This window comes from Podarcis erhardii (genome assembly GCF_964252035.2).
Source record: "Podarcis erhardii genome assembly, chromosome: 11".
NCBI lineage: Eukaryota > Metazoa > Chordata > Lepidosauria > Squamata > Lacertidae > Podarcis > Podarcis erhardii.
This window is the reverse complement of record NC_138501.1, coordinates 8,476,845-8,500,303: the sequence shown is the minus strand read 5'-3', so window position 1 is coordinate 8,500,303 and position 23,459 is coordinate 8,476,845. Positions and strand designations below refer to the sequence as shown.

The following is a 23,459-nucleotide window of genomic DNA, read 5'->3' as shown; positions in this document are numbered from 1 at the left end:
GAGGGGTGTGTGGGTTTCTTCAAGGGGGGGATAGTTCATTGTTCGGACCATGCTGGCTGCAGGCCAGATGGACTGTACACAAGTTGTAATCCATTCTGGAGGGTAATGTTTTAGGAGGTGCAAATGGAGGGGGGAGCGGGGCTACAGTGTGTGGTAAAGGAGAGACAGAGAAGGGAGACTCGCTGGGTACCCCACAAGTCTGCAACAATCTCCTTCTGTCTCTGCCTGTGTGTCCTGCGAGGAGGAGATCATGGTGTTAGGGCAGGGGGTTGGTTGTGTGAGTTGACTATTTCTTTCCTCTCAAGTGCATGAAAGGAAAGTCTGTCTGGAAAGCAGCCCACCCCCTCCGCCATTTTGTGTGTGTGTGTGTGTGTGTGTGTGTGTCCTTAGCAGCAGCAGCAGGAACAGGAGGAACGTGATCAGCACAGCTCGGTAGGGCTGTGCTTGTGTGTGGTCCTGTTTTTTTGGACAGCTTTCAGCTTTGAGGGGGAAAAACATTTGTCTCAAGGTAAAAAAAAAATGGAAAAGTGAAGCACAGACTGGAACTAGGTTGGAATGTTTGCAAAGGAGATTACTGATCTCCGGTGCGGGGAGGGGGGAAAGTTAAGGGGGGGTGTCGTTGTTTTTAAAGGCAATGGGTTTTTTAAAAACCAGATATACTTTTTAATGTTAGTTGTTGAACATCTGCTTTTTGAACAATGTGGAAAATGTGTGTCTGTGTCTGTGTAATTTATCTGATTTTCCTGAGTGGCATTTGATAAATGGATTGGTTAGTGTTTTGGATGCCCTTATTCACTGAAGGTTTCCATTGCTGTTTTTTGTTTTGTTTTGTTTTTAAAGGGATGCTTTTCTCAGAGGTACCCAAAACCTAGGTATTTGGTGTGAATAACATTTTTTCTTTTAAAAAAAACATGTTGGGAAGAAAGTCTATAGACTAAGCAGTTTATTCAGAAACAGGTTTGTCTTGAGCGAGAATGCAGTTAATTCTTCCCACTCATCATCCTATCTCAGATAAAAGATGGAAGCCTGGCTTGCTTCATGAAGAATGAGGAGATGAGAAATGAAGTGTCCTTTTACAACAGAGGTGGCCCTCGAGATATTGCTGGACTCCAGATCTCATCTGCCCCAGCTAGCATGCCCAATGGTTAGAGACGATGGGTCCAGCAAGATATGGAGGGCAACATATACCCCAATCCTGTTTTATCGATTCCAGTGTCAAACATACTGCTGTCTTTTTAGCAGGAACAACCTAAGAGCCTTTAGAAAACAAACCTTAATGCTTATGGAATTTCAAGCATAAAGAAATTTTATTTGTATCTGCAGTGTATTACAGGGCCTGTAAGACATGTACGGTGACTATAGTCAGTTCTAGAAATAATAACTCGGGACCTAACTACACATTACACTAACAAAGTGATTAGCAGTTGTAATGGGATTTCTAAAACTAAAAGGCTGCTGTGTTTATAGGAATTTACCTCAGGAATGCAGTCCATGGAGAAGGCTCAAATCTTGCCTTCCCAGCCACAATATTAGTGGAAAATGTTTCCTGCTCGCACATTTAGCATTGCGGATCTCATTGATGCCAATGAGAGCTTTTTTTCTTACATTGATCACCACACAAGGAGGCAACTTTCACTTAAAGCTCCCTTCCCCGTATGCTGTGTTCCTGATGACAATTGGGGGGGGGGGCTACACCAAGTTTTTAATTGAAAAGGAAACCTTAATGTGATTGTGAACCATTTACTTGTGGGAAAGGACATTAATTTATTGCATTTATATCCCACCCTTTCTCTCTAAGGAGTTCAAGGGGGCATGCATGGTTCTCCCCCCCCCTCATTCAATCCCACAACAGTCCTGTGAGGTGGTTAGGCTGAGAGGCAGTGACTGGCTCATGGTCACCCAGTGAGCTTCATGGCCGAGTGGGAATTTGAACCTTGTCCTCCTAGATCCTAGCTTGACGCTCTAAACCGCTACACCACAATACAACAGTTAGGACTTCCTAGTTGCTTCAATATCCTATAACCAACACAATCCGTGGTATATGAGGGCAGGTAGTGAATAAAGTTGTCTTACCAGGCATGGCCAAACGTGGCCCTCCAGCTGTTTTGGGACTACAACTCCCATCATCCCTAGCTAACAGGACCAGTGGTCAGGGATGATGGGAATTGTAGTCCCAAAACAGCTGGAGGGCCACGTTTGGCCAAGCGCATGTTTGTGTGGACAAAATGCATGAACACTCTGGAACATAGGAAGCTAAGACCAGGCTTCCTCAACCTCGGCCCTCCAGATGTTTTTGGCCTACAACTCCCATGATCCCTGGCTAGCAGGACCAGTGGTCAGGGATGATGGGAATTGTAGTCTCAAAACATTTGGAGGGCCAAGGTTGAGGAAACCTGGCTAAGACCATTGGTCCGTTGACTTGAGTATTGTCAATTTTCCCTCAGTAGTGACTCTCCAGGATTTCAGAAAGGACTCTTTCTCAAGGACTGACTTTTTTGCTTGCCAAGCCCGAGCTACAGCTCATCCATTTTGGCAAACACATGGGGTTAGGGTTAGGGTTAGGGTTAGACAAAATGAAGTATTCCTTAACATAACGCAGAACTGAATAATGGCAGCGAATTTCATAAATGAACAAGGCGAGGAGGCTGTTAGCTATGAAAGCCGTTTAGACAGATGAATGAAGGATGAATCTATCAATGAATACTATTGTATTTATTTCATGTACTTATTTTATTTTTATACCACCTTTCTGCCAAGGCACCTAAGGCAGTTAAAAGATTTAAAATAGCAAAACAAATAAATGGCGTAAGATGCCAAGCGACAATTCTCTCAGGCCAGCTGATAGTCTCTTTAGGAGTTGATGGCATAGGTTTGCTGTCCTTCACTCGCTTCAGGGCACAGGGAAGGGTGGATAGAGGGGGGAAACTGCCCCAAAGGTCATCTCAGGCTTCCTGAGGGTTATTGTCTTCATGCCCTCCTTGGAATATTCCAGAAGCATTTGGTTGGCCACTGTGAGGAACAAGATACTGGACTAGACAGTCTGATCTGGTGGAACACTTCTTAGGTGTTGCAATGTGTAAGCCTATGCCTTCAGAGGCTGATCAAAATGGTGCTCTTAATCAGCTTTTTTAGTCTCTGGTTTTTCATTGGGAGTCCTTCAGCAGAGCCTATACAGTCAGTTCATTCCGTTCTCCATTTGCAGCACGTGAATATCCACAACTTTTGACCAAATGTTGAAAAATTCTGTTTCCAGCTATTTTAGGCTGTGGGCCTGAACTCATTTGCATGTTCATAAATCTAGTTGACTGCAATTGGGCTTACAAGAATGCGCGTGGATTTAGGTCTGAAGTCGTCTTGTCTTGGCTGACACACGTAATCTATCCTCCATGATTGATGGTCCCATCTCTTACCACCTACTTCTCCTGACAGTTTAATGCCTGCAACCTCCTGATTACTGCAGTGACAATTCCTCTGTGATTGAATGCATAATATAAATATTACTCCTGGGAGAAGAAGGAAAAATATGATATAAAGTAACTGCTTAGTTTGCCACTGTTCTGACTTCCTTTCTACTATCAAAGCTAAATGAAGTTGACCTCAACATTTTTTATTTTTATTTTTGTTATCTAATACACTTAAGCACTACATTTTATGCAGTTTATTAAATCTCAATATGACACCCAATATAAAAACTGTAACTCTAAATTTAGACGTTCATATGTTTCTAGGAGGGTTAATTAAAACAAGCAGGCACTTGAGCTTTTTTAATTGGCTCTCGTTCCTTTTATCCCACTGAGCCATAGGCAGCAACAGCAAAAGGCCTGGTGGCATTGTCCTCAGTAAAGAGTACTATATAAATATTATGGCCATGAACAGGACTGATATGCAAATAAACTAGATGAGTAGCAGTTGCATATTTCCATGGGTAAAAGTATAAACAGAAGAGAGTACCAAATGAAAAACAGTGTGGGAGACACTAGCTTGAAAAATCTGGTTCGTTCATTGTGTAAGTCAGAAATGGGGAACCTGGGGTGGCCTTAGGGCTGCCACCTTTGGTCGGGCAAAATAAAGGGCAGGTTGGGCAAATTATGGGACAGGTCAGGAGGAGGAATTGGGAGGCTAAAAATTACTTTACCGGTGGAAAAATGACTTCAAAGCAATCCATTACAATGGATCATGGGGGCTACTGTCTTTTCCAAGCCCGCCCCCTTTTGTACAAGCTACCGTATAACTTGTTTTGGATATGCTCTCAATGGCCCCTGCCCAGAGTGTGGTTAATTATCATGTAATATGAAGGAAGATAATGTTGGTACAGTATCTAAATAAAAGAATGAGGATTTGTACTGTGGTATAACTGTACTGTGATTGGACTAAAGCTGAATACCGTAAGCCCACAATTTATGCACGTTTAACTTGTGCGCATCCAGCTTTATGCATGTGGCAAATTAAAAAAATAAAATAAGGGGAGGGGAGGATGAGGTTCCAGGAAAATGATATTGGCAATCCCATCCGCCATTGAACCCAATGGATTTCGACAATCCTTTTTTTCTGGGGGTACGCATACCCTTAACCTTTTGTGAATCTAAGTTTGGCCTTACTGAGGGGCAATATTTCAATATGTGTAGGAAAATGAGAGTACCCCCTAAACATTTTTTTTAGAAAAAAGCACTGGGTTTTGACTATGTGTAGTTTTGGCGTTAGGCTTTATATCAACGGAACATAACCCCCAACGTAAATTGTGGGCTTACTGTATTGAGAATCACTTAGGACAGGTATGGCCAAACTTGGCCCTCCAGCTGTTTTGGGGACTACAACTCCTGTCATCCCTAGCTAACAGGACCAGTGGTCAGGGATGATGGGAATTGTAGTCCCAAAACAGCTGGAGGGCCATGTTTGGCCATGCCTGATTTAGGATGATTTCACACATTACAGGATGGCGGAAATAGGCAGGAGACAACAGTGCACATGGTTTAATTGTGTGCACCATACAAAGGGTGGGAGGAACTCTAGCTTCTCCACATGGCGAGATTCATGGCCCCAGATTATTTCATCAAGGGAGAAAGGGCAAGTTACTCCTTTGCACATAGCGCCAGAAGTCTGAAAAGAGGAAGCATAACCTCTGCTTCTTTCCCCTTTGCTTCTGTATAGTTTGCTGCACTTGTCTTTGAGAGTCTTGGTTAGACCTTAACAAAAGAGTGCTGTATTCATGGGGTCGCCAAAAGGATGGACTTCCATCACCTTTTAAAAATTCCTGCTGTTGGGTGAAGTAGGGATTCTGATCCAATAATTGTGTGAGGTTGTGTACATTAATTGTTCCAAGCATATAGAGCATGACCTTGCGTAGAAGGAGTAGGATTTCCCTCCTCAAAGACACGCTAGCGTCTCTGAAACTTAAGGGACTGTTCACATTAATAGTCCCATCCTGTGCGTGTTAACTCTGAAGAAATTCTCATTGGTTTCCCAAGGGAGTGTGCAGAGAATTTTGCTTCAGGTGGTTTAGATTGCTGTCCTTGGGCCACTTTCTTTAAGACTGGTCAGCAGTTGGTTTTGTCGGAAGGAGATAGGGTCCATGTTTGAACATAATGGTTCAGCTGGCTTCTGGGGCAAAGATTTTGGCCACTTTTCCTCCTCCCTGGTTCTTCTCGCTCGGCAAAGAGTGGCAGCCAAGGTCTGTCTTAGCACGTCGTCTGAATCCGGGATTGTGGATAAACTCTTATTCCTTAAAGTCTATTCTTGATTACGGATTGTGTTTAAAGAGGAAAGAGCTTAACCACCAATCCTGGGTTTTGACATCACGCTGAGCCAGACCTAGGATTAGCTGCCGAACCGTGCTGATCTAAAGGAATTAGAGAATAGCGAGGCAGGTTTGTGCCATACCTGTAAACCATAGCTGGCTTACCATGTTATGGGAACCAGGCCAGAGTCTGAGAAGCCAGGGCAGTGGGGACAATTTCACAATTCCTTTGCCCTACCAGTCTTCCCTCTTAAGTCCTATTACCACAGCTTCATCTCTCCCCTCTTTCTTTTGGGAGGGCTAGCAGTTGCTGACCTCTAAACTGAAAAGAGTACATTCAGAGTAGCAGCTTATTTCCCTCCTCTCTCTTTTCATGGTTGAAAGTTTGAATATGCTGAACAATATTGGCCAAATAAGGTGAATACTTCAAATGACTTAAAATAGATGTCCCTGGCCGTTGGCAATAAAGACACTTTATTTTTTGTTGTTAAAGCTTTTTGAAAATTATTGCCTCTCAAGAAATTGTCAGTATTTATATTAGGGACCAGTCTGTTTCATGTAATGTCTGTTGGAATACTAGGGAAGGCAGTGTCAGAAGATACCATGTCCTTGAAGCCTACTGCAAGTGAAATATAAACTTACAAAATCCTAATTCAAACTTCATTGTGAGAATAAAGTTTGAATGAGTTTTAAGATCATCCAGACTCCAAAGTGAAGTCTGTTTAAAGCTATTAGAGTTGAAATATTTATATAAGGGTTGCAAAGACCCACCTGGTGGGCAAGTTCTCAGAAGAAAAAAGGAGGCGGGGAAATAGGAGACCAAAACGAAGCAGTTCTCAAAATCATTCTTGTAATGTCCTTTTCTTACTTTCCAGTTTGCGCCAACACACTTGGACTTCTGTAAACCTACTGGTACTGAGTGTCTTTCTCCTGAATCACTTCTTGGCAGTGTCTTGGATAGGTACCCTTTTCTTGGTCTTAAAGCTGCCACTCCAAATATTTCATTTCCTCCCTATATCTTCCAAGTTTGCATTTAGGTCCAGCTGCAATCGTAAGCACCTGCTAGGGAGTGATCCCCACTGGACACAGCAGGAGGGTCTCCTTTTAAGTAAACATGCAGAGGATTGCAATGTCGCTGTCACACGTTGCAGCTCCTCTTCCATGGGTAAGGGACATCTGGCTCTCCAGATGTTGGTGAACTACAGCTCCCATCATCCCTTAATAGTGACCATGCTGCATAGGGCTGATGAGAATCGTGAGTTCACTAAGATCTGGAGCGCCACAGGGCCCCTCAGCCCTCTCCGAATCCAACATACAGTCATACCTCGGGTTGAATGTGCTTCAGGCTGAGCGTTTTCAAGTTACGCTCCGCAGCAACCCGGAAGTAATGCGCTCCATTACTTCTGGGTTTCGCCGCTCGCGCATGCGCAGATGCTCAAAATGACATCATGCGTGGAAGCGGCAAAACGCGATCCGCAGACGCGTCTTACGTTCTATTCAGGATGCGTATGGGGCTCCAGAATGGATCCCGTTCGCATCCCGAGGTACCACTGTATGATATTTGGATCCACCTGTATGATATTGGGAATTGCCTATTAAAATGTATCGACTCTTTAGGTGCTCAAATGACTATCGCAAAAAGCTGGATAAAAGATTGTCACCTGTGATCAGAAACAATACATTTGTGTCGGTGTCCAATAACAGGTGGTAACGTGCCCTACTTTAAAGGGGACTGTTCCCTAATTTAAAGTGGTGTTGAAGGACAGTCCTCTATTTAAAGGGTTGTCCAGTCCAAATGCTTTTAAAATATAAAAACTCTAAGAAGGAAGATCAGAGACCTTGAAGTTGCCTGTCAGCATCACTGAGCTAGCACAGAAATCCCCTGGTCACAGTCTTTCTCATTATGGCGAGAAGTAATATTTAAATTATAGTGATTTTTTTCTAGTTTTGCAGCTATACATATCAATCAGCACATGCAAATGAACACCCTCTTTTTGTGTGTTTTGTCTTTGGCATTGCATATGAGTTTGCCCTGTAGCTACAGAAAAAGAAGTGTGATAAAGCTGTACAGGGAGGAAGGGAACAGTTCCCCACTACTGATCTAGAATGACTTCTAAGAAAAAATAAATGCGTCCTAGCTACAGTTAATTGGTGTACATGCTAAATTGGTGCATGTGCTGTCTCTTGTAGCTAAGTGATAATAGATGCTAATTTATGCATTTTATTCTAGACAGGTCATTAAATTTTCTTATTTTGGGATATTAGGCAAATATCTATCTTCAAAGGACTGAAACCAATCTGGGAGCTAAGATCAGCAGGGGAGGTTAACAATACCACCTAGAGATTTGTGAGGTGCTTGTGTACAAAAGGGCCTTATCTGTGGTGGCACCCAGACTCCAAAAGTCCCTGCCTTTCAGATGTGTACCTGGTGCCAATTCTATAGATTTACAGGGCATGTTAAGGAGCACATTTTTGTCCAACTTTTTGGGGATTCTGCTTAGTTAGCCTTTGAAAGTAATTCTACATTGTCTCTGTGTTAGTGACTCTTGGGTTGTTTTTAAAATTAGTATCAGTTGTGACATTGTTCTTTTCTGCTTTGTAACCTGCCCAAGGGCCTTTTTGGTGATGGGTGGGCAATAAAGGTAAAGGGACCCCTGACCATTAGGTCCAGTCGTGGCCAACTCTGGGGTTGCGGCACTCATCTTGCTTTATCGGCCGAGGGAGCCGGCGTACAGCTTCCGGGTCATGTGGCCAGCATGACTAAGCCGCTTCTGCCGAACCAGAGCAGCGCATGGAAAAGCTGTTTACCTTCCCACAGGAGCGGTACCTATTTATCTACTTGCACTTTGACGTGCTTTCGAACTGCTAGGTTGGCAGGAGCAGGGACCAAACAACGGGAGCTCACCCCGTCACAGGGATTCGAACTGCCGACCTTCTGATCAGCAAGTCCTAGGCTCTGTGGTTTAACCCACAGCGCCACCTGTGTCCCTTGTTCCTTGACATTGTTCTTTTCTGCTTTGTAACCTGCCCAAGGACCTTTTTGGTGATGGGTGGGCAATACAAAGGTTTAATAAATAAAAATGAGAAACTGGTGACGTACCCTTAAGCATTGGGCTGCTTAGCAATTGCAGCATTAACAGAGGTTGCAGTTGGGAGCTTAGCGGGATGCGTGAAAGAGGGATGGATGAGATTCTGTGCACATTTGTGCTCCACAGTGAACTTGTACCAGTTTTAGATACATCTAGGTAAGATTATATTAGAGCTGTTGGTAGGGCAAGACTAAGGGAATACTTTATGTTGTTCTTCTATCATTGGCTGCTAACCATTTGTCCAAATGATTCTTGGGTACCTGACCTTGACATATGAAGTATGGAAGTGGCTTAGAACTGATAGGTGCTCTTCGATTTCAGAAAGGTATGGTATATTTCATTATTCTATTGCGAATGGAATATTTTGGGTCTTCTTTTATATGAATTAGCTGTGCTAACATTCAAGCAGATATGTGCATATAATTAACTTTATTGCTAACTTACGACAACAGATTCATTTGTACCAAGGATAGCTAACATGGTACCCTCCAGATCTTAATAGACTAAAACTCAAGTTATTACTGACTATTGGCCCTGCTAGCTGAGGCTTATGGGAATTGGAGTCTCAATATACAGAGGGCACCATGTTGGTTATAGCATTTTGTAGCTTACCCATTTGGTTTTCTTCACACTCTTACACAATGCAGGGATGATGGCAAACTTGGCTCTAAGAGTGGAGAAGACTGTGGTATTTATTTCCTAAGCGTTGCCAACTTCCAGTTGCAACAGGAATTTTTACACAAATATTTCAATTAATTTACTGGGTTTGATTGCATGTTCAGGTATCAGATTTGATACAATGCCCTCTTGGCTGTGAGTCCTGGAAGGCCTGCTCCCTGCCTTGCAGGCCTTTTCCCACCTGGCCTGGGGGGGGGGGGCGGACTGACTCCAGCTACAAAAGCTGAGGCTGCCGAGCGGACTCTTGGGCTAGGGTGTTGTTTGGTGTGTTGTTGTTTTTTTGTTGCTGGAGGGGGTTGTTGCTGTTGGTATCTTTATTTTATATCTGATAATTGATGTGGGAATTGCTCAGTTTGGTTGCATATATTTTGATGTTTATATTTATTGCTTATGACTACTTTTGTTATGTTTCAGTTATGTCTTTTTTTCATGTTGTAAGCCGCCTTGAGCATGGGTGGAAAGGCAGCATACAAATATAATTATGTATGTATGGAAACGGTACATTGTGTTGCCAGAGAGCATTCTTCATAATCTAATAGGGTAATAACCCTGGTTTACAAGAGCATAGTTTATTAAAGCTGTTCACAGATGATGTGGAAGTAAAATTTCATGGGATGTCAAGCATCAAGCCCTTGGGTGTTTCCAGTGTGATCAGTGGCACCTCTACTACACATCATAATAATAATAATAATAATAATAATAATAATAATTCATTATTTATACCCCACCCATCTGGCTGGGTTTCCCCAGCCACTCTGGGAGCTCCCCCAAAATGAGAGCGACCACAAGGTGTATCATGGCAAAAATGATCCCCGCAAAATAAACTTCCAAATGAGCAAAACAGCAAAATAATCATAAGCATAATAATAATAATCCATCCACTCTGGGCGGCTCCCAGCAGAATAGTAAAAACACAATAAAACATCAAACATTAAAAACCTCCCTAAACAGGGCTGCCTTCAGATGTCTTCTAAAAGTCAGATAGTTTATTTCCTTGACATCTGAAGAGAGGGTGTTCAACAGGGAGGGTGCCACAACCCAGAAGGCCCTCTGCCTGGTTCACCGTAACTTCGCTTCTCCCAGTGAGGAACCGCCAGAAGGCCCAGGTCCAGGATGAATGATTGGGGTGGAGGCGCTCCTTCAGGTATACTGGGCTGAGGCCATTTAGGGCTTTAAAGGTCAGCACCAACACTTTGAATTGTGCTCAGAGACATACTGGGAGCCAATGTAGGTCTTTCAGGACCGGTGTTACACAAGTTACTGAACCGTCTTAATGACTGAGAAGTCAACTCCCTTTTTGGTACTTCTGCGTCCTTTTTTTGCTGCTTGATTTTTAATGTTTGATGTTTTATTGTGTTTTTACTATTCTGCTGGGAGCCGCCCAGAGTGGATTATTATTATGCTTATGATTATTTCGCGTACTTCTGCATCAGCTTCTCTCGCTGGTGCCTTCTAAATTACCAGTGCAGGTATACAGGAATATGCAGAGTATAGGCAAATGGAGATCAGTATACTGCAGCAGAGGAGAAGGTATATTTTACAGTTTGACCAGTGTAGAAGACTTGGATGATAAGAGATGTTCAGGCTGTCTGGGTTGGGAAAAGGAAAGCAGTTTTGGCTTGCAAGGGTATATTGCAGTGCGAGGAAAGGCATGTGAGAAGGAGCTCTGGCAGAGGAAAGTGAGGTGGAGCTGGTCCTGGAGAGGTGATTTCGGGGCAAGATGTGAAAGTAAACCAATTACGGTTAGGTCATGGGTAGGCAAACTAAGGCCCAGTGGCCGGATCTGACCCAATCGCCTTCTAAATCCGGCCCACGTACAGTCTGGGAATCAACGTGTTTTTACATGAATAGAATGTGTCCTTTTATTTAATATGCATCTCTGGGTTATTTGTGGGGCCTGCCTGGTGTTTTTACATGAGAAGAATGTGTGCTTTAAAATGCATCTCTGGGTTGTTTGTGGGGCATAGGAATTAGTTCATTTCCCTCCCCAAAAATATAGTCCGGCCTCCCACAAGGTCTGAGGGACAGTGGTCCGGCCCCCTGCTGAAAAAGTTTGCTGACCCCTGGGTTAGATGATAAGCGTCATTTTTAGAAACTGATCACTGATCTTTCCACTATTCCTGTTTTGGATAAAAAACGAGGTCCCAGTACTCCTATACTGATAAAAGTGCTGCAGGTGCCAGCACAAAATGGCTGCAATGGGCAGCAAAAAAAGGAGGTATCAAGACTTGGTGAGCACTGTCAGAAAAACAAAGCCTTGGCCCATGCCATTTTATCTGTGGCTTCTGTTTAGTGTAGAGTTATGGCTTTCTGGGAGATGTGAAGGCCCATGTTGATTTGTGTTCCAAGTTATGAGCCGCTCTGTATAAAATCAAACTCTCAGATTCTCCCATCCTCATTTTCTTCCTTTTGGCTAAAGTGGATGAAATTTACAGTCACAGGAGTCTCTCCAGAGTAGGTCATGTCTGCCAAATTGCAGATAAATTGGTACGGGGGCTTTTTGTGGGGAAATTAAAGGGGATTCGTTTTCCTCCTTAATCCTTAATGGGAAAGGCATAGGGGTTGTTGTAATTAAGGGGCCAGAGTGGTGTGTATTCCGTATTGAACTTGTTTAAAAACTTTGCAGCTTCACATGTGTCTTTCTGTGTGTCCCCTGATAGGATTTTACAGGTCTCCAATAGGCCTGAGGAGCTCTGCAATATTTTTTTATTATTATTATTTCAAAGCAGAGCAAATGAAGTTTTTAACGTAAAGCAGATCAGTGGAAGATTTTTTTTTTTTTAACAAAAGGAACACCCAAAGCTCTTCAGTTCTCCAAAGGCAACCTTTTGCATATCTTCAGTGTCCTTGGACATTGAGAAACATAGAGGTATACTGGAAACATAGAGTCTTATTGGACAGAAAATTCAGAACAGAGTGACTCAAGGCTTTGTGAAGGCCGTTATCTGAGTCAGGGGGAGATACAGATATCACACCAACTCAAAAGACCCCTGAATAATCTCAGTTCACCTTAATGTTTGGTCCACAACAGAACAGTTACACACCCTTGTCAGGTACTTCTAGCCCTTGAGAATACAAAGAAACTGGGTTCCATAATTTCTCTTGACTCAGTGTGTGCTCAGATAGCATCAGGAAGACATAATGAGCCTCTGAATTCTCAGTAAACATGCAGTTGTGGCAGGGGAAGCAGGGAGAATGACTACCATGGTTCAAAGTCAGCCTGGGATTTCCTTGTGTGTGCTGCTTGATCGTGCAGCAAGCCTCTGCCTCTCAGTTTGGCTCCAAAGTGCTAGGTGTCCTTCAGGACGTGTGGAGCCAAAATGAGACAAGGCCTTGTTTTCGCTTTTTGTGGAATCTTCCATCCTCCTGCCCAGCTGTAGTCCTGGAGATGGAAAGGGGAGCAGGAGATACTCCCAGACTTTAGGCTGCATTTTGAAAGTACAGCATGAGATCAAGAACAGGACTTTGCCTTTTGGAAACCCAGCCTTATGAGGAACGGTTGAGGGAATTGGGTATCTTTAGCCTGGTAAAGACATTTTATTTGATTTACATACCGTCCTTCATCACAAGATCTCAGGGCAGCTGACAAGATAAAAATACAAGGTAAAAACACCAGTAAATGGTGAAAACAAAGACAACAAAACAATAATGCCCCCTCCCATAAACACATTTAAAAGGCTGTAGAATATTAATCAGCCTTATAAAAATAGAAAATACGAATGCAGAAAAACCAGAAATACATATTACAAATTAGAATATAACACTTATAAAGGTAAAGGACCCCTGACAGTTAAGGCCAGTTGCAGATGACTCTGGGATTGCGGCGCTCATCTCGCTTTACTGGCCAAGGGAGCCGGCGTTTGTCCGCAGACAGTTTTTCCGGGTCATGTGGCCAGCAGGACTAAGCCGCTTCTGGCGCAACAGAACACCAAAACCAGAGCAGCGCACGGAAACGTCATTTACCTTCCCGCCAAAGCGGTGCCTATTTATCTACTTGCACTTTTTTGCGTGCTTTTGAACTGCTAGGTTGCCAGGAGCAGGGACAGAGCAATGGGAGCTCACCTCGTTGCGGGGATTCGAACTGCCGACCTTCTGGTTGGACAATGTCTGTATGAGATGGGCCTTTGGTGTGATCCAGCAGAGCTCTTATGTTCTTATGTTCACTTGCATTGGCACCAGCCTGCGTTTTCTGGTGGTGATTTTAATGGATCAGTTACTTTACCACTCAGAGCTTCTGTTACAGGAAAGCAGTTCACAATGGGAGTTAAACTGCAAGATGATATGCTGGCTATCATTTAAACTGAACAAGTTATCCTGCTTTTGTTTTCAGTGTCTAATGTTCTGTGGTTAATTTCTGGAACAGACTGGGTAATGCAGATCCATGCACCGATGTCCTTTTCCTGAAATGTATGCATAGTTGATTACGAGACAGAAAAGTAACATTGCCTTGACCTCTACTTTCTCTGCTGCTGGGTTTGATTCTTGCGTTCCACAGAATGTTTGCAGAAAAAGATTGAGAGGGGCACTTTTGAATTGCACTGTTTGCTACAGATTAGATACTCGCATACAAACATCCGTAGACATTTTGATAAGGACTGAATAAGTGGTTCTATCCTTGAGTGCTCTGCAGTTACAGAGCAGTTATTTGCCTAGGACAGATGCCATGAACCTACTCCTCCAAACCATAGTTTGTAGTTCCAGAACATTCTGTTAGCTTGTTTCCTCCCACCAGCACTTCCTGGTTTTCTCTATCCTGTTTCAATTTTCTTCATACTTTGCCTTGCCTCCAATTCATGGTTTCCAAACATGGTTTGAAATGGGATTACAAACTGTGCTTCTGTTCTTTGGAGGCAAGGCAATCCAAAGATGGTAGTTTGCTATTTTGGATGACAGGGCAAACTATGGTTAGTGAAAACCTGAAATGTAGAGGAGGGCATCCACGGGAATCAAAGGGTAGGAGGGATAATGTGACTCTAACCCTGTCTACTCAGAAGTAAGTTGTATTGAATTCACTGGGTCTTGCTCTCAGGTAAGTGCAGCTAGGATTGCAGCCTCTTTTAAAGCTTTGTTCCATCAACCTTGAGTCCCTGGATGTTGTTGGACTACAAATCCCATCATCCCTGACCATTGGGCTAAGCTTGCTTGGAGATTATGAGAGTTGTAGTCCAACAAGTTCTGGGGACTTAAAGTTTTAGATGGTTATAGCAGCTGGTTATTATCTGATTCTGGAGCTTATTTAATTACATAATATCTGCTTGATTGACTTCTCTCTTTCCATGGAGTGGTCTTCTGTCTCATGGATACGCCCACAGAGCCTCGTGAAAAACAGACCCTACCAGTCTCACCCTTATGCGTCCTCTCCCTTGATACCTACTATCACTGAACGTTGTGTTTGGTGGCATCAGAGATTATGGTACTTTTCTGTTTATTCCTTCTAGTATATTTGACCAGCAGGTTTGAAAGTGCAACTGGATCCTTTGGTTATGTGCTCAACTGTTAAGAGACTCCAAAATATGACAACTTCCAGATGTCTGAACTGACTGATCCTTTTGTTTAGATTATGCTCCAAAGCTGATGCCTAGATTAGTGCTGGCTGGATGAAGCTATGGGAGATTTGTCTGGTTTTCACAATGCCATGTTTATATTTCATATGGATTTTTCCTTCAAAGCTGACCTTTCTGTGACCTGCTAAAACCATGTCCACTAGGATGCCAGCTTTAATGTGCCCACAACAGCTTTCCTACCCCTGTGCATCTTGGGGTAGATTGTGAATTCATGATCCGAGGTATATCGCTTGCTTCATAGATATGAGTTGCATTTCTAAGTTCTTGCCCATCCCATTATGTGGCTACAGAAACTTTCTTGTCCTTGGGTTCCATATTGCCCCCAAATGCTGACAACCTTCCCATTTAACAAGTGCCTTACGGATAATACAACACTGCATTTTATTGCAAAATCCCATCTAAAAAACTTAGGAAATGCTAAAACAACTGGATATTTAAAATCTAATTATCTGATAGAACAGGTTTGCTGGTAAAACAGGTTTAGCAGAGACTCTCAGGTGGTACATAGTGAATTCAGCCTTTTCACTGAATTCAGGTACATAGTAGATTTATATAATGGAGGGGTGGATGAAACTCATGTTCAGCTTTACCACCTTCTTTTGATTATACCTTTTTACATTGAGCAACACACTATCATATCTACTTTGTGTGCCAGCACACAAGTTGTTTTATTCGCAAAGTTTATCCAAGTCTCTTCTGACCTAGACCCAATACAGACTTGAAATCAATGGGCTTAAGCATGCCTAAATCTATGTTGGAGTGAGGTCTCTTTGCTGAGGCACTGGATTTATATGCTACTTTTGTATGCCAAGGGAAGGACACCTCCTGTTCCAAACAGAGGGCACTGTCCAGAGAGAAAGTTGAGTGTTTTGATTTCAATGGATAACTTAAACAGATGCTTAAATATCCACTGAAATAAGACTTAATTTTGTAAAATAATAATAATAATAATCATGTATTGTGCTCTGTGTTTTGTTTTTTTTTAGCAGACAGGTCTGCTCCGTGTTAATCACTCTTCATTAGTTTTGATAGGATGTATGAGAACGAATTTAGGAAAAAGCAGGAGGTGATTAGAGATGCAGAGACCTGAAGGTGATCTGTTGCAAGGGATCTGCTGAGTTGATAAGAGCATACTGGTCTTTTTTTATTATTTAAGTGAGCATTCCAGTGTTTTTTTTATAGGGGGTGGGGTTGGTAACTTCAAAAAGTATTAGCGTTTTGCGTATTGAAACAGATACACCAGAGAGCACAGGTGCAGGGAACGTACCATTGTGGTATCTGTGTTGCAGATTTATTGATCCAGTGACGCCTTTCAAACCTTTACAAAAACAAGCTCCCCTCTCCCCACAATGGATACCCAAGCAGGTATCCACAAGTAGAAGCAGATGTTTTCAAGTTGCATATTTAGTGGCACACACCCAAATACTTTTAAGCCCTTCTTCATTCATTGATGATTTAAAAAAAAAAAAAAATCCCTGAAAGAAACTTATTCTCCCTTTCCACCCTTTGTTTACTGAACCAGCATATTTGTGCTTCTTCGGTCAATAATCAGAAGTGAAGTGCGGCACATCAGGAATGAGCACTGTTAAGTCAACTTGTAGGGTCCCCCCCCCTCCCCTTAAATCATTGCTTAAGGGCTTCTGGCCTCTAACTCAGGAATCCTGCCCAAAAATGCCAGATGTATTACACAGTCGAGTCTTGCAATGTAAACAGTGCTCTGTGCCATGAGAGCAGGGTGGTCCATCTCCTTAAAAAAAAAAAAAAAAAGAGGGGGGGAGAGAGAGAGATCTCTACTTTGAAAAGAGCACAGTAGTTGTAGTGTTGTTTTGAGTTCTTGGCTGCACAGCTAGATTTCTGGAGCTGCAAAAGCCCAGATAAATTAATACTTTGGACTGGCAAAGAAGTATTGACTGAAACCGAGATGTTGGAAAGCAAAACGTGAGACTGATTGTGCTCAGTTAATTTAAAAAAAGGAAAGATTTTTTAATAGAACAATTAAATATAAATTTAACTGCTTCGGGTTGTAAAGACAGAGCAGAAATGTGTGTTATCATAGCATATCAATGCAATGACACATAATAAGTGAGTGTAAACAGCGCAATCGTTTTGGTGCTACTTTATGTGGTGGGAATAAGCATTTATGCATTTAAGCCCTTATTGTGCTTCCCTAACACCCCATTCCGCCCTCGAAAGACAGGCTTTTGCTTGCATCAGTTAAACATAAAGCAGAGCCCTATTGGATCAGGCCAAAGGCCTTTCTAGCCCAGCACTCTGGTTTCCACATTGGCCAATCAGATGCTTCTTAGGAATCCAAAAAGCATGACATGAGGGCAATCACCCTCACCTACTGTTGTTCCCCAGCAACTGCTATCTGGAGGCTGAAGACATCTGAATCTGCATTCTGCATATCTCTTACATGCTTGGTAGCCATTGATAATCCTTATCCATGAATCTGTCGAATCTCCTTTAAAAACCATCTAAATTGGTTTTAAAATTATGACTTTTCTAAAAAAGAAAAAATCCAAATAAGAGAATCAGTGGTGCTGTTTCTTTTGCCTTACTGTGAATTACTACTATGTAGGTCTAAACCACTGAGCCTCTTAGGCTTGCCGATCAAAAGGTCGGCGGTTCGAATCCCCGTGACGAGGTGAGCTCCCGTTGCTTGGTCCTTGCTCCTGCCAACCTAGCAGTTCGAAAGCACACCAGTGCAAGTAGATAAATAGGTACTGCTCTGGCGGGAAGGGAAACAACATTTCCATGCGCTGCTCTGGTTTTGGTGTTCCATTGCACCAGAAGTGGCTTAGTCATGCTGGCCACATGACCCGGAAAAACTGTCTGCAGACAAACGCCGGCTCCCTCAGTCTGTAGAGTGGAATGAGCGCTGCAACCCCAGATTCGTCTGCGACTGGACTTAACTGTCAGGGGTCCTTTACCTTTACCTTTTTTACTAGGAGATAGCCCAATGGCTGGGGATTTGGGATGTGGGTGGCGCTGTGGGTTAAACCACAGAGCCTAGGACTTGCCGATCAGAAAGTCGGTGGTTGGAATCCCCACGATGGGGTAAGCTCCCGTTGCTCGGTCCCTGCTCCTGCCAACCTAGCAGTTTGAAAGCACGTCAAAAAGCAAGTAGATAAATAGGTACCGCTCCGGCGGGAAGGTAAACGGTGTTTCTGTGCGCTGCTCTGGTTCGCCAGAAGTGGCTTAGTCATGCTGGCCACATGACCCGGAAGCTGTCTGCGGACAAACGCCAGCTCCCTCGGCCTATAAAGCGAGATGAGCGCCGCAACCCCACAGTCGGCCACGACTGGACCTAATGGTCAGGGGTCCCTTTACCTTTCCCTTTCCCTAGAGTCATGGGATTCCTCATGTGCAGAATGAGAAACCTTGGATGGATTACTCGCACCATCTGGAATTAAGTAAAATATTTGTGCCTAAAAGGTGCAAGGAAGACTTACCGCTTCCAAGGTGGACAAAAGTTTGAAGGAAAGCAATAAGCAGGCACCTCCAAATCCACTGGCCAAGGGGGAGTGTCTCCAGCCTTCTGGAAGCAACACCACAAAGACCCTTCTGCTGAAAGCTTAATTTCCAATGCAGTTTTTCCAAGCAGGGCAGCAAGAGAGGTTGCCACAGTTTCGTACCTGTTCCATTCCCTGCACAAATAAAAGAACTGGCTCTGAAGCTACCACAGTCCCACACCACGTAGGGCAAGAAAAGCCAAGGTTGTGCCCTCGAGATGAGAGACTTTGTCAGGCAAGGCCTTCTTCCACCTGCCTTGCTCCACCCTCTAGTCTCTGCTTCTCAATTTGTATTGTATTGTTTTATGTACTCTGGCTTGCCGTTGTTTTATTGATTATAGTTTAGAAATCATTTATTGTAACTGTTGAGTGGATTTCTGTTTAACTTATATATGTTGATATTATTATTCTATACTATTCTAATGATTGTTGAATGTTACTTTTTATGTAGGTTGCTTATTTTAAAGTTTTGTTTTATTGTCACATTTTTGTATTGCATTAGATTGTTTTAAGATGTACATTTTTTGTTTCTTCAGCTTGTAAACCGCCTTGAATATTGTAAGATAGAAAGACGGTATACAAACTAAAAATGATGAGGATGATGATGATGATGAACAGAAAAGTGGCTTGCTGGGTGGGGCAGGGATACCACACTAGCTTCCTGGCAGGTGGATCACTGTCTTCTTCTTCTTCTTCTTCTTCTTCTTCTTCTTCTTCTTCTTCTTCTTCTTCTTCTTATTCTTCATCGATCACTCATAGCTGAGTAAGATTGTCTTCCATAAACACGGTTTTAACAATGAGTCCATAAGTGACTGTGGAGGCCAATTCTGGATCCACACGTCCTTCCACAGTGGGGACATTGGTTTCCGGGCAGGAGTTGATCACAGTGTGGATTTGCCAAGCATGCCTTCCTCTTAGCACATTTCTCCCTTGTGTCCTGAGTTCCAGTGTCTTCAAAGCCCATGACACCTTTGGTAAAGGCTGTTCTCCAACTGGAGCGCTCGCAGGCCAGTGTTTCCCAGTTGTCAGTGTTTATACTCCATTTTTTTTAGATTTGCCTTGAGACAGTCTTTAAACCTCTCTTGTTGACCATCAGCATTATGCTTTCCATTTTTAAGTTCGGAATAGAGTAGTTTCTTTGGAAGATGATCATCAGGCATCCGCACAACATGACCAATTACTGTCTAGCTTACCAGGAATAGGAAGGGAGAGGCAGCAGGGTGGGTGGTGCGGTGCAAGCACATCGGTGGAGCCAATCTAGTGACCTGCTGGTGTGTTTGCACCATGCAAATCCCCAAGCTGCCTCACCCCTCTTCCTCCCAGTCTAGTAAACAATAGTGACCCTCGTGCTGCGAAGCAAGTGTAGCAGCTGTGCCTCAGCATCTCCTTCCAGGCATTGTCAATGGTCAGAGGCAATAGGCATTGTAGCCCAATGACACTTACTTATTTTTGTTTATGAAAAACAACATCCCACTTTTTAGGAGGCAACTCCTCACGAAGCAGCAGACAAATTGAAAAATCACCAGAACCAAAACATTTTTTTTTTATTTAAGATGTTACAAAGCATCACACTTGCTACCCTGGTTTTGGGCCTGGAAAGCCAAAGGCTGCCTTTGAATTGGGCAACTTGGCAAACAGCACTGGAGCAATATGCTTCACATGCCTCATCCCAGTCTAGGGTAGTAACCTTCAAGCTTTTCAGACCTGGGATGAGCTCCTTAACCTAAACGTGCCTTTGTGAAGCCCTTTTTATTTTTATTTATTCACCATAGATTTGTTTGGTGCTAAGTGTTGCTGTTGCAACCTACCTGGGATCAGGCCACAATCTGGTGGTGGTTCCCAATGCTCTATGTCCAACTCCCAAGAGACTGTGATCTACTCCCAGTATAAAAAAAAAAAACTGGCAATGATCTACCCATTGTCATTGGAGGCAGGAGGAGTGTGCGTGGGGTGGGTGGATTGCCTAGAGGAGTTGAGCTTTGGGGGGGCGGGGAGGATTCCGCAGAGTTTTTTAGCTTTTTCCCTGTACATGATAAGGATCCTGTGATCTACCAGGATCAGCAAGGGATCTACCGGTAGATCATGATCTACTGGTTGGACATCCCTGCTCTATAGAGTTTAGCTAATGGGTAGGCAAACTAAGGCCCCCGGGGGCCCGGATCCGGCCCAATCACCTTCTTAATCTGGCCCGCGGATGGTCTGGGAATCAGCGTGTTTTTACATGAGTAGAAAGTGTCCTTTTATTTAAAATGCATCTCTGAGTTATTTGTGGGGCATAGGAATTTGTTCATTTATTATTATTATTTTCAAAATATAGTCCGACCCCCCACAAGGTCTGAGGGACAGTGGACCGGCCCCCCGCTGAAAAAGTTTGCTAACCCCTGGTCTAGCAGCTGTTCTCTGAACCATTTTAAGTTTTGAAGTTTCTGAGCACTTTTCAAAGGCACAAGACTCTTAGGAGCATTATGGGGTGCTGGTATTACAGCATCTCTCTCATGTGAATGAGATTGGCTGCCGAACGTAAGCAAATGCATCATTATGCTTGTCTGAGGAAAACAGCCAAGTGTGAAATCATTCTTAGAATTAGTTTTGGGTTATCTGTTGGGAAATCTCTAGTTATATCTGAGCTTCCTTTGGTGGGTGGGAACATGAACGGGTTTGTTAGAACATATTTGTATATGATTAATTATATTAAATACCTGCAGGAAAAGAAGCCAAATGCCAGCTATGGTTGAGGGAGACTTATTTGAAGGAAAAATACAGAGTTGAAAAGGAGATAATTTCGGTCTTCTTTTCCCTTTTCTGTCTCTGTTAACATGACTCAAAAACATCACCCCAATTTTCTATTTCACCTTCTGCTAGGAGGCTTAACTACCTTGCTTTGTTTTGTGAGGAGGAAGAACACTGGTTTCTGAATGTTTGTGCATTTTTGCTTTGTGTTATTGTTGAATTGCACCTTCTTCCAATTTCACTTATTTTCAGATTTGATTCTGTTTTGATTCACTTTTGTAGCAGCTTTAGTCAATTATCTTCTTGGGAAGTTATTTCTAGTTTACACTTGTACAAAGGGCTCTTTATGGTTGCACATTGGTGCGCTCCAGGAAAGTAAATAATGAGAAATGATACTGTGGTGTCAGTTAGTAGCATGCGTAAGGTTTGAAAACAAAACAAAAATCACACACTTTTGGTATCTGCACTGGGAAGCCTATAAGAAGTATCAATTTAAGAGAATTGTGATCTGGCTTAAATATCTATTAACAGCTTTCTTCTAGAGATTTGGGAAACTAGGATGACCTTTTTTCCTCTTTCTTTCTTTCTTTCTTTCTTTCTCTTTCTTTCTTTCTTTCTTTCTTAAATAGGCTACAGTTTCACATGGCTTGCAAAAGAAATCTCTCTCCCGTTTTGTTTCCCACACCAATTGATTTATCATTTTGCTTGCAAGCAGACTTAGAATGTTAGGGCAGGCGTGCACTCACTTTTTTCTCGTAACTTTTTTGTTGCAGACCGAAACCAGTTGACTTGAATAAATTTTTCTGTGCCCTGAATGAAGCCAGCAACGTGGAAAAATCTTGCCGTTCAGGGCTGTCTGAATGTACATTTCAGCCACACAGTAAGCTGCATTTGTAGGCAGTGGACTGCTAAATACAACCATTTTTTCGCAGTAGAGAGTTAGACAGGTGATTAGCATAATTAGCACAGAGTAGGCTATACATATGGTAATGCTAAGTGTGTAAATGCCAGCTGCGGTGTAAAATTTATGTCAGGGGTCGACAGGGCTGTGTGAAAGTATTGTGTTACAGCTGCAGGTCAAAGCCTCCATTGCTTGCCTCCTTTTCTCTTGTTGGTGAATGTGCTAAACAGAGGAGAAAGACAGGCAGAAATATAACAGATAAGGCTTTGATTGAACAGTCCAGTTCTGTGCAAGTGGAGGTTACTCTCGTGTGTGTGTGTGTGTGTGTGTGTGTGTGTGTTCTCTCTATTTTTAAAAATAGGTTTTTTTTGCCTTTCTGCATACTGTTTCCAGGTATGTTACTGGTCTGATTGCGCATGAGTGGAATTGGGGGTGGGAGAGTGGGGGGGGGGGGAGCAGAGGGAAGTGAATTTCATAACTGTAGATTTAAACACAACTCCAATGTTTATCTTCCTCCTCTGGCTCTCGCATTCCAACCATCACTTTCTCTCTCTCTTTCTTTAAAAGAGGTCTGTGGTAGTTATTGCACATAAGGGGCTTGGAATTATACAGTCTTGAAGGTGACAGCATTATATGCAATAAAATCTCTGCAGCGCAACAATCTTCAAGCTGCATGACCAGTTTTTAGAAGAAGTGCCAGAAAGTTCCTCTGTGGTTTTGCGTGTATTTATTCCCCAGGTTCCTCCCACCTCCTAAACCACTAAATTCTTTCTAAATTAAAAATGACTAATGCAGGGGTCTTGTTGTATGTGTGTGTGTGTGCATTTTAAAAATTATTATTATGAAAGGAAATCATTGCTGACTGCACACATATCTAACATCTGTTGGGAAATTCTCTGTAAATCTCTTTGTTGCTGTCAACTGTTTCATTCACATATTTTAGATCTGCAACTTTCTTCTTTTGTCCCCCTTTTGTGTGTGTGTACTTGGCTATGAGAAGTTGGTGGTGTTGACAGAATATAGTTCACACCACTCTGACCTTGTGATGAAACTTCCTCACAGCCACAGGGGGTCCTTATGAATCAACTCCTAATCCAGCTAATCCTGATCGCAACAAAATCATGAAAGTGGCTCCCAGTGATGTGTGTTTCGCTGCACAGATGCAGAGAGGAGGAACAGTGCTGAAAATAAATCAGTCCAGTGTGATGTTCCTCGCAGGCTGGGGGAGCCTGTGTGTGAAGCTGGGGA

General features: G+C 42.9%; 2 protein-coding genes across 8 annotated transcripts in view; both read left to right on the top strand.

Moving 5' to 3' along the window:
- FANCC (FA complementation group C) overlaps positions 1-23,459 on the top strand; it is a 196,702-nt gene that overhangs the window by 2,147 nt on the left and 171,096 nt on the right. The window lies entirely within an intron of this gene.
- Positions 1-23,459, top strand: part of PTCH1 (patched 1) — a 110,213-nt gene that overhangs the window by 15,269 nt on the left and 71,485 nt on the right. The window contains exon 1 of one of the 3 annotated variants that reach the window (XM_081880924.1): positions 488-508. The exons of the other annotated variants lie outside the window; for them this stretch is intronic. The gene's annotated coding sequence lies outside the window, so the exon portion shown is untranslated. Of the gene's footprint in view, positions 1-487; positions 509-23,459 lie in introns of those variants that run through there. 3 annotated transcript variants of the gene reach the window in all.